General features: G+C 38.7%; 1 non-coding gene across 1 annotated transcript; it reads left to right on the plus strand.

Annotated features, from left to right (window-relative positions):
- The first annotated feature begins 9,066 nt into the window (after nt 1–9,066).
- LOC141625829 (small nucleolar RNA R71) lies at nt 9,067–9,173 on the plus strand. The gene has a single exon (XR_012535580.1). It is a non-coding gene; the product is annotated as a small nucleolar RNA R71 (small nucleolar RNA).
- Nucleotides 9,174–12,370: the final 3,197 nt, after the last annotated feature.

Consider the following 12,370-nt stretch of genomic DNA (forward strand, 5'->3'; position numbering starts at 1 on the left):
AGGTATTGTTGAGCTATGGATAATTTTCCCCGATCACCCGAAGGGTAAAGGGAGCGACACATAATGTTGAAAATAAGGCGAAGAGAAGGGGGTATAGTGGTGTTACTTACAGGTCCACAAGTTACAGCTTTGGGGTACACGTCTTTTGCAACTGATAAAGGGGAGGCATATGGTAAGGGAACCCAAGACTCGGCTGGGAGATTGTCATAACCTTCGGGTGGAATTTTTAGAGCAATGGCAAAATCAGATTAAAAGAGTTTAAGAGGTTTACCATTCACTTTAGCCGTGAGGAAATCACCGGACTTGTCCACATGCACAATCGCGATAAACTGAACCACTTCACTTACAAACACAGGTTCACGAATTTCCAAAAGATTTTCCCAACCTTGAGCAGCAATCATATCTCGGACGGAATGAAAAGCTGGAGATTCGTACCAAGACTGATGATAAACTCGAGGGGAGTGAATAGCTTTGGGGTTCATCAATTTTTCATAATTTTTGTATATGGAGGTAGGGAGATCCAAGTTTTCGAGTTGTTGCCAAACACTAGCCATATCCCATTTGGAAATCAGGGATACAGAATCTGAAGGAGAGAGGTATACCAATTTTTTCTTTGAAGGTTTTGATTTTTTGGAAGGGGGTTCAAGAGACGGTTCAACAGGATGATTCATTGTGGGGGTTTCAATGTCACTTTGTTCAACACTTTCGGAAATAGGGGGTAATTGCGATGAAGAAGCTTTATCCTTTCTTTTATTTATTTTCTTTGACGGAGTCGGAGTGGGATCGGCAGACATAGTCGGATTCTCAGTTGTACTAACCGGAGTTTCTTCACTTTCAGCAATATCCACATTCACAGTTTCGACGGAGGAGTTGGGGACCGCTGTATTCTTTTTGCGACCACCTCGGGTTCGACGCCCAACCATGGTGGAGATTGAAACGTCGTCAGATATGACCGTGGTTGGTGGAATAGTGGCAAGAGGTGTTGGATGAGGGTTTACGGGTTCTGGGTTAGGTGTAGGTGATGGAGTTGTGGATGGGTTTTGATGGCGAGGAAAGGCATAGGAATCTTTTTGAGATGGCATTGTTTGAGAGGTAGGTGGTGGGTCAGATGTGACGGATGGGGTAGTCATTTTCACGGTTTTGATGGGTATTGTGGTATTGAAGGATGTTTTGACCATGGTGGGTAAAAGAGTTATAGGGTAGGTGAGATGGAGGGAGTTTGGGAGGTGAAAGGATATGTGGGTTATGGGAGTTTTTGGACGGTGGGTTGAGGGAGTAAATGGCCCAAACAATAAATGAGGGAAGTAAGGGTAGTTGGCCCAATTTAATTAAATTAATCACTCGAAATAAAAAGCAAGATAGCATAATATAAACGTAAATTTAGATATGAGGTTGAGTGATTATCGACTCACGAATACAGTGTCAATTTTTGGTCTAAAAATGATATGAATGCACTTAGAACACTTAATAACATATGTCCATTTTAGTTTAATCAATTAAGGAAATTAGCAAAACTCACACTAAAAATCACAAGCAATTAATTAACCCAATTTCTAGTCTAAATTTCTCAAAATGTTCTCTTGCAAGTGGCTTAGTGAAAATGTCGGCAATTTGATTTTCGGTTTTGCAAAAGATAAGTCTAACATGTCCTTTCTCCACATGATCACGAATGAAATGATGACGAATATCAATATGTTTGGTTTTAGAGTGTTGAATAGGATTTTTGGAAATATTTATTGCACTCGTATTATCACACATTATGGGAACGGAGTCAAAAATAATACCAAAATCCAAGAGTTGTTGTCTTACCCAAAGGAGTTGAGAACAACAATGTGCGGCACTAACATACTCGCTTTCGGCCTTTGAAAGAGCTGCCGTGTTTTGTTTCTTTGAGCCCCAAGAAATCAAACAAGGACCCAAGAATGTTGCAATTCTGGAGGTGCTCTTTCTATCAACCGTGCACCCCGCATAGTCCGCATCCGAAAAGCCTATGAGATCAAAAGGACAATGTAAGGGATACCATAAGTAGAGATTTTGTGTTCCAATCAAATAACGAAGAATTCGTTTAACGGCTTTAAAATGGGATTCTTTCGGATTTGCTTGAAACCTAGCACATAAACAAACGCTAAAGAGAATGTCGGGATGACTTGCGGTCAAGTAGAGAAGTGAGCCTATCATACCTCTATACACCTTTTCACTAACATTCTTACCGAGTTCATCTTTGTCCAATTTGGACCCGGCTACCATAGGTGTATCATGAGACCTACCATTTGTCATCCCAAATTTCTTAAGCATTTCCTTAATGTACTTTTGTTGATGAATCATGATTCCATCCTTTGATTGTTTAATTTAGAGCCCAAGGAAAAATCATAGCTCACCCATCATGCTCATTTCAAACTCTGGTCGGACTCTCGAGGAGGTTTAGTTTTCGGTACTTGTCGTTAGGAGCACCTAGACCAAAACACAATTTATAACTTCACAAACAACTCTACACTTAGTAAAGAGGCAAGTAAAGGTCGGATCCCAAGGGACGGGAATTGAGATGAGATTTTCTATTGCAACTAGTGGTGTCTAAGGGTGTCACAATTTGGGGTTTGAAGTAGAAGATCACTAAACTAAATAACAATGAAAGTAAACTAGCAAGATGATTAAAAAGGGATGTAAACAATTGATAAAAGGCACTAGGGTGTCATGGGGTCATAGGGGATTCATGGGAATTGATCATACAAACATATTCTCAAATTATAAGCAAGCAATTATTATTGTGATGGATCGAGTTGGTTTATATCTTACAATCCTAGGAAAGTTTGGGTCCCGGAGCCGAATCGATTAGATTGTACCACACCCACAAGTCGACTTAATCTTCCCTACTCAACTATATGCATGGTCTAATGAGACTCGAGTTGGTTTATGTCTTACAAGTCTCATTGAAAAGATAGGTGATGGGTAAAAAATGCAAGGATTCATAGGCTCGCATTTCATCAAACATAACATGTGCATAAGTTGAGATCACAACAAGCAAGCAAATAAACTATGAAAACATATTAAATTACGCATGAATCATCCCCCATGTTAATTTCCCCTAATTACCCATTAACCCTAGCTAAGGATACTACTCACTCATTATCATGTTGAACATGCTAGCAAGGTTGTCAATCATATCAACAAAGTGAAACATGATGAATAAATGAAGATAATTAACAATAATTAAAAAGAGATTAAGGGAATTATACCTACTAATGATTCCAATAATAAAGCAAAGAATAATAGAAGTACTTGATGATAGATTGGAAGGTTGTCAATCTCCCAATAATAACCCAAATAATCTTCAATTACCCAAAACAAAGGATGAACAAGAGAGAGATTAAGGAAATGAAACTTGTATTAAAACTTGATTAAATGTTGATTACAAGATTAAAGAAAGATTTGATTGATATTAACTACACTAGAGATTGCTAAGAAGAACATGCTAATCTAATTAGACTAATGGGGTATTTATAGTGGGGATTAGTTACATAAATTAGGGTTTACTAAGGGCTTAAATGACGATTAAGTCCTTGAGTAATCACCGGTCTCTAGGAAGACTCCGGTCTCCTTTTTGCCGGTCTTAGAAAAATATGCGCATCCTTCCTTGGCTTGTAGAAGACGAAATGGCTGTTAGAGAATCCGGGCGTCCAGGGCACGGGACGGGCGGATTCTGGTGATTCTGGACGGGCGTCCAGCTGGCGAAGACGGGCGGATTGGGCGTGTTTTGGACGGGCGTCCACAGGGGGAAGACGCTCGGATTGCCCCTCTTGGACGGGCGTCTTGTGGACAATCTGCTCGGATTGTCTTACAACTTCTTTTTTTCTTCTTTTCTTCCTTTTTCTTCGTAAAATCCTGGAGGATTTCCTTGGGGATGCAAGGATCTTTTCTCATCATTGCCCATCTACTATAGTATGTACAAAGGCCTTCTAATCTTGTCTTCTCTTTGATGCTTGGTCATTGAATTCAATCAATTTAGCTTCATTTTGCCATGAAAATGCAAGGTTTGCACTCCTTTCCTACCAAGGACACAAAACCTCAAAGAATATGCAAAACAAAGGACTAAAGACAATAAATGACCCAAATATGCACTAAAAAGCATGGGAACAAGGCTAATTCGGGGACTAAATATGCTCTAATTATGGTCACATCAAATATCCCCAAACCGAACCTTTGCTCGTCCCGAGTAAAGAGGTGACAAAGACTAGGACCATTATTTAAACTAACCTAATAGCATAGCCTATATGAGACAATTAGCGGGTCTCACTCCGCCCCTTAAACTCACAACAAGACAACCATGAGGTAGGATGCCTTCTTGCAAGGCAAGGTGGGTCTTACAAAAATGGCGACACATCCAAACATTAAGCACGCAAAATCAAGTAATGGATGCATCTACAAAACAATAGCCACTTTCCTCATCTAAGTGGCAGAAATTATCTACAAGGGAAGCAATTCAAGGGTACACACTCCTTCATAGATGCAAATTCTTCAAACTACTAAGCCTAGAAGGATACCAATAAATCACCTCCAAGTTGTGTCAAGCTAGGGTACCTTTGTCCTCAATCATTAAATGCTTTTGTCAAGAATAGACTCCCTATGGTATTAGAAACACTGGAGGATTGCGGAATTCCCCCTCTTGCCTAGACAAGAAGAAGGGTCGTCCCCTCTCTACCATGCACAAAAATGGATACGATGGATAAAGGGATCAATAGATATTTGAGTTTCATTTGGGAGTTTGCTTTTGTTTTTGTTTTTCCCCCCAATTTCTTGTGGCATATAACATTTTGAGAACATTTCTTTTGCCATTTCTTTGATGTTTGGCATTTCAATACTTGACAACTTTCAACTTTTCTTTTTCTTTTTGAACATTTTCAAAGTCACCCCATATGTAGTGAGGGTGCCTTATATTTGAAGCATTAGGAGTCTATTTTTGCTCCTCTTTTCATTTGATGCATTTTGCAAACTTTCTTTCACTTTTCATTTCATTTCTTTGAACTCAAATCAATTTCCTTTTTGTGCCCATTCCCTTTGATGACAAAAATGTGGTAGAACATGGATGATGGATGCATGGTTTCAAGGGTCACCTTGGAATAAATGGTAGCCAAGGAGTTATCACACCACAAGGTACTCTTGACTAGGCCTTAATCCATGGGCCAAAGGATACTAGCATGACACATCCTAGGGTGTTTTACAAGTATTATAACAAGCAAAGTCTTAAGAAAGAAAAGCATCTACTAGGGCCTATATACGCTTGTCAAGCTTCCCAAGTAGACGGTTTCGCAAAATTTTCTAACATGCAACTACATGCCATGATGCAACTAGCATATGAACATCCTAATGAAAATGATTCTACCAACTAATATGCCATATAAACTAAATACAAGTCCTAAATTCACATTGTTATACCGCATCAATCAAAATAAAGCCACATAGTCATTAACATAAAGAGGAAAAAGGAGATTGGAAAGAGCATACCATGCGGTCTTCAATATCCTCATGTCTCGGATGTGGCGTAGTCATTCAATGTGAACAAGGATAGAACAAATACAATATATACAAGTCTACACGACAAAGGAAATGAACTTGTTTTTGGATTTTCAAATTTTTCAAATTTTTTGATTTTTCGAAACTTTTTGATTTTATTGGGTTTTTGAATAAAAGTTAAGTTAGAATTCCCCATCCCCACACTAATATGGGCATTTTCCTCAATGGCCAAAATGATGGGAAATTATGCAAGCATGATGCATGAATTCTATACTAAATACAAGCTACACTAATCTACACTACATGATGCACGGTTTTTTGTTTATGACGGAGAGCGTAATTTAGATTACCTCCCGTTGCGTATGCATGTACTTCCCCAAACCGAGATAGACATTATTTCTAATGTCCTAAAGTATTGGGTAGTTCATGCACACAAGATGCAATGCATGAAACTAAATTGTCATTTTGGATTTTCAAAAGTGGGAACAATAAAATAAGAACACCTCAATGGGGCGCTTGGATTGATTATTGTTGGAAAAGAAGTGATTAATTGTTGTTCTAAGGATGTTTGGATTTGATTTTGTTGAATTTGGTTGAGGAAATCTTGTTTTTGTGATAGAGAGGATGAGGGTTTTGGGTTTTGGGGTTTATGGGTAATGGTTTGAATGTATGAATGAAGGAATGAATGTGGGAGGGGTATTTAAAAACACCCGAAATTTTCGAACTGTAGGGGGAAGACGAGTGGATTCCCTTCGGGACGCTCGGATTCTGCTCAATCTGGGTTCAGGAATTCTCGCCTAAAGACGAGCGTCTTTCAGGTGGGACGCTCGGATTCTTCAGTCGCAGGACGAGCGAATTCTAATAAAGACGGGCGGATTCTGTTACAGCGAGTTTTCTTATTTTGCACTGGCAAAAAGACGGGCGTCTTTCTGCAAAGACGAGCGGATTCTTTCAGACGAGCGTCTTCTCTGCTGGGACGTTCGGATTCTCTAACAGTCCCAAATTTTCAATTTTTCAGTTCAATTGGACGGACGGTTTCAGCCATAGACGCTCGGGTTCCCGAAAGACGAGCGGATTCCCCTTAAGGACGCTCGGATTCCTACTAGTCTACCCGGATTCAGTTCCATCCGTGCACTTGCACATCCCGTGTCATTTTCATTCTTCAAATCCCGTGTTCTTTATTGTAGGGGCACTAATAAGGCATGAATAGCCTAGGCAATTGCTATCCCCGCACTAAGCTAAAGAACTACACATCAATAAAATCATTAGTCCCTCCCTCACTTCTCTCAAAAATGATAATTATCTTGATCAAAGCATAAAAATCCAAAAATGACAAAAATGCAATGTAAGAATTAAAATGCGAGTTAGGGAGTTAGAAATATTTACAAATGGTGGTTTGGAGAGGACTCCACCAAACTCTCATCCTTAGTGAGATGTCATGGGGGCATGTCCAAGGTGTTGTTGATGTTGCTCAACACCTTGAAAAAGTAGTCAAAAGCTTGTTCATTGTCATGATAAAGATCCTCAATAGATCTTTGCCCTTGTTGTCCTTCATGTTTGTCTTTATCGATAGCATTACCAATGTAGGGATTGAAAATCCCTTCAAACTCGTTGTCCCAAAGACCACAAACTTCATCTACTTGGTCACTAAAGATCTCTTGAGTTGATAGAGACAACTCTCCCACTTTCTTGTCTTGGACAATGAGGCCATCTTCTTCATTGCTTGACTTTGGTGAGCTTTTCAAGCTCTCTTTGTTACAATTCACTTGCTCTTTGAATGGAGCATCATCGATTTTCTTCTTCCATTGGAATTCCGACTTCTTCCTATCATCCTTCCGGCTATAATGATCAACCATAAAACATGGTTCATGCAAACGGGGAGCTCTCATGGTCTTGTCAAGATTGAAAGTTATGCTCTCATCTCCCACTTCTAGAGTGAGCTCTCCATGCTTCACATCAATCACCGCACCCGCGGTGTGCAAGAAAGGTCTTCCTAGAATGATTGGAATATTGGAGTCTTCTTCCATGTCAACAATGACAAAGTCCACCGGAATGAAAAATTTCCCAACTCTTACGGGAACATCTTCCCATATCCCTAATGGTGTCTTCGTCGATCTATTGGCCATTTGGAGTGTGATATTGGTGCATTTAAGCTCTCCCATCCCTAACCTTTTACTCACCGAGTACGGCATAACACTCACACTAGCCCCTAGATCACATAAGGCTTTGTTGATCGTGGTGTCGCCAATGGTACACGGTATTGAGAAGCTTCCCGGATCTTTAAGTTTTGGAGGTGAACTCCCTTGAAGTATTGCACTACTCACCTTAGTGAAGGCGATAGTCTCAAGCTTCCGGATCGACTTCTTCTTCGTGAGGATGTCTTTCATGTATTTTGCATAGGCCGGCACGTGATTGATTAATTCCGTGAAAGGAATCGAGACTTCCAAATTCTTCACAATCTCCATAAACTTTCCAAGTTGGTCATCAAATTTGGGCTTGGCTTGACGACTTGGAAAAGGAAGTCTAATCACAATGGGCTCCTTCTCCTTGGCCTTGTCTTCATTTTTCTTTGAAACTTCTTCTTTTGATGGTTCTCCATCCTTGGAGTTTTGCACAATTTCTTCTTTCTCACTAGCTTCCACAACTTCATCCTCAACTTGCTTCTTTGGTGCTTCATACCTCATACCACTTCTCAAGTGAATGGCACTAACTGTTTCATGTCTTGGGGGAAGTTGAGGTGGTAATTGCCCCTTTTGTCTTTGTGAGTTTGAAGATGCTAGTTGAGTCAATTGGGTTTCCAACATTTTGGTGTGAGCTAGGATGTTGTTGATGGTGATTTCCTTTGCTTGACTATCTTTTTGCATTTGAGTGAAAAACTCTTGTTGATTATTTTGCATTTGGAGGACCGCGTTTTGAACATCAAAACCTTGGTCATTTTGTTGATTGTATAGAGTTTGATTTTGGTAGCCTTGGTTTTGGTTGTAAAAGGGTCTTTGATTTTGGTTTCTCATGGGAGGTGGGGTGTATGTTGGTTGAGGGTTTTAAACATTTTGGCTTTTGCATGAGAGATTTGGGTGGAATTTGGTGTTCTCATTGTAATAGTTTGAATAAGGGGTACCACTCTTGTATGCTTGAAAAGCATTCACTTGTTCATTTGTTCCCCTACATTCCCTTTGGTCATGTCCCAATGTTCCACAATTCTCACATATCCCACTTGGGATTGATGAAGATGCCGTCATGGCATTAACATGATGCTTTGGAGATTTTGAGGCTTCTTCAAGTCTAGCCATAGCTTTTTCAAACTTCAAATTGATGGTATCTATGTGAGCACTAAGTTGAGCACCAAATTGAGTAATAGAGTCCACTTCATGCTTTGCTCCTCTAGTAGCCTTGTGAGGTCTACTATATTGTGAGTTATGGACCGCTATTTCCTCAATCTTGTTCCAAGTTTGATTGTCGTCAACTTCGGTGAACATTCCATTTGATCCCATGTTGAGAATGTTTCTTGAGTCTTCATAAAGACCGTTCCAAAATTGTTCTACCAAGAACCACTCGCTAAGTCCATGGTGAGGACATTAGCGGCAAATTCCTTTGAATCGCTCCCAAGCTTCATACAAAGATTCTTCATCTCTTTGTTTAAAGCTCGTAATTTGAGCTCTTAGCATGTTAGTCTTTTCCGGTGGATAGAACATTTTGTAGAAAGCTAGAGCCAATTTCTTCCAAGAATCAATTCCGAGAGTAGCCTTATTAAGGCCTTTCAACCATTGTTTTGCGGTGCCAATTAGAGAAAAAGGAAATAAGACCCATCGAATTTGGTCTTGAGTTACACCGGTTTGAGAAATTGCATCACAATAGTCGCAAAAAGTCTCCATGTGAGAGTGAGGGTCTTCACTAGTCATCCCCCCAAATTGGCTTCTTTCGACTAATTGGATAAATGCGGATTTGGTAATGAAATTTCCGGTTAAGTGTTGTGGTGTGGGAGTACCATTGGGTAGGTTCTCCTCGGTTGGTACGGAATGTGATGAGAATTTAGGCATTGTGGGTTGATTTTGTGTTGGATTTTGTGTTGGGTTCTCCTCACCTTCTCTTGCAAAAGGGTTGATGAACTCAATAGTGTTTGGTTGAATATCTACAACCTCACCAATACCTCTCAAAGTTCTCCTAGCAAGTCTTCTATTGGTTGTCAAAGTCCTTTCAATTTCGTGATCAAAGGGTAACAAGTTACCTTGTGATCTTCTAGACATGCAAAATATCAAACAATTTAAATTGATTATTGATAATGAATGCGATATTATTTATATAGTAGTTATACTATTTTATTGTTAAGGTAAATCATTTGTGAGATGGGTACAATTTATGCGTGGGTTGAGTTTGATTATTGAGATGGAAAGTTCGAGATTGTGAAAATTTGTTTTGACAAGGAAATCTAACGCTTAAAGATAAGCTAATGTACCATTGCTCAATTAGGGTATCAAGGTGGAGTTTATTAATATAGCTATGGGATTTAGCAAAGTTCAAGTCAAAAGCTAACAGGGAGTATGTCGGTGTAGATAAGCACAATTGCATGATACATAGAAGAGTATCCGTGTGATATTTTTATATTGAGTTTGACGTCTTGGATGTATATATTGTGTTTGATTTGTCGATTGTTTTGACCTAGACTCGTGGGTGAGTAGCTTAGAGTATTACTCTAAGTGTTGAGCACGGTTCATTATTGAACCTCTGACGATATTGATATTGAAATTGAGATTGATTACCGGTATTGAGTTATGAGGCCGTTGTGCCATATTGTGTTTACGGTCCAGAGTGACCCTGGTTATTGAGTTATATTATGAGATTGGAATTGACATTGAGATGGATATATTGTTTCGCGGTCTTATCCGCCAGTTCACTCACCCCTTGTCCTGGTTTTAGGGTCGATGATGAGAATACGATATTTGGTTACTATACTATGAGACGGAGTAATCAGTGAGATGGAGTAATGAGTTGAGATTGAGTTAATTATTGGAATTAGAGAGTGTAGTAATATGGAGTAAGTTTGAGTTTGAGATTAGTTTATGGGGAGTGTTTTTATTATTCTCCGTTTTTCTTTTATTTTTACATGTTTGTGTTTGCACGCCATGACCAAAAATTATTCTGCTTCTATTGAGGTATTATCTGTTACTCAACTTTTCGGCTGACGTGTTTTCTCCCTTCGGGGCTACTAGTCATGGGGGTAGTTCCTTTCTGCCTTCCGGTTTTGCTTTCAGGTCTTCCGCTTCTGTTCAAAAAGGATTTTATCTCAAGACAAGATTTTATTTAAAGTAGTTGTAAAAGTTTTACTTCATTTTGTATTATTTTATATTTAAGCGGATTTGTAATAAGAGACTTTGTATATTAATTATAATATCTCTGTATTTCAGCAAGTTTTATATGTAAAAATTAAGTTTTAATTTGGCCGAAAATTAGGGGTATTACACAAAGAGGGCCAAAAGGTTAGCCCTCATGTGCTCAAATTGTTGGAGCATGTCGAGACATTGAAGATTCAAAAGGTTGAAATTCCCAAAGAACTCATCATTGATAGAATTCTTCACTCCTTAAGCAAAGTCAAAGCATATGTGCAATTCCGGGTGAATTTCAACATGCAAGACAAGGATGTGTCCCTTGAAGAGTTGCACAAGCTACTTGTGCAAGCCGAAAGGGACATGGGGCTAAATTCTAGATCCCCTAAGGATGTGCTCAATATAAGCAATAAGAGCAAGGGAACCTTCAAGAAAAGTGGCAAAAAGGGTAAGAGGCAAGCTCCCATGAAAACCAAGGCTAGAACTTTTAAAGCTAGCACTTCCAAACCCAAGAAGGGTCCCCTTGACAAGTGCCATTATTGTAATGGCATTGGACATTGTAAGAGGAATTGTTCCAAATATCTTGGTGACATCAAATCTGGAAAGATCACTCCAGTAGGTAAATGACTATCCCTTCTTTTATGTTTCTAATTCAACTTTCGTATTTTGATACAAGTTGTGATAAAGTATCCCCTTTTTATTGTAATTAGGGTCTCCTCCAAGCAACAACAAGGGAAAGGAAAAGCAAGCTTAAGAGATCGTGAGGGAGCTAGGAGTAGCCACCCATAAAGCTTGGCTTTATTTGTTGTCTTTATTATTATGTTATATTTTGAATTTCTAGAACTATTTTAATTTCCTTGTTTGACATGGAAATTTGTTTTAATCATTCGAACACTGGTTGTAATTTTGGATTAATAGTGACTTGGTTTTCAACCCAAGTCACTACATTTATCGTATTTTAATTGTTCTAAAATTCATCTTTATATGCTTGACATACAAACATATGAATATCTACTTAAAATTGATCCAATAGACAATTATAATGATAGATTCATTATATGTCCATAAGCTTGGAGTTTGTGTATGATCGATTATAAAGTGATATTGAGTTAATGAACTCACTTAAGGGAAACTTAATAACCTACATACACCCATTAAATCTTTATAAATCAAATAAGTCTATTAATCTATGTATCTCTCTTTCTTCACCAAAAACATCATTTGTGTCACAAAAGCTATCTTTTGAATATTTAGTGTATTTATTCTAAAGATGGAGTGGGAGTAATATTAAGACACAAAGAATGATTTGTATACCTTGAGTAGATGAGATATATATAAGAGAAATAATCCTGTGTAAATGGGATCCACGTAAGGAAACCAAAAGATGTTCTACTACGTGAGGAGACCAAAAGAAGATGTTCTTAAGGAAACTACGTGAGGAGACCAAAAGAAAGTACTTAAAGGAACATGACTAATGAAAAGATTCTTGTTTGATTATGATCAAACTAAAACATAAAGATTCAAAGTCAACGTTTACTTAA

Source organism: Silene latifolia, chromosome X (assembly GCF_048544455.1).
Source record: "Silene latifolia isolate original U9 population chromosome X, ASM4854445v1, whole genome shotgun sequence".
NCBI lineage: Eukaryota > Viridiplantae > Streptophyta > Magnoliopsida > Caryophyllales > Caryophyllaceae > Silene > Silene latifolia.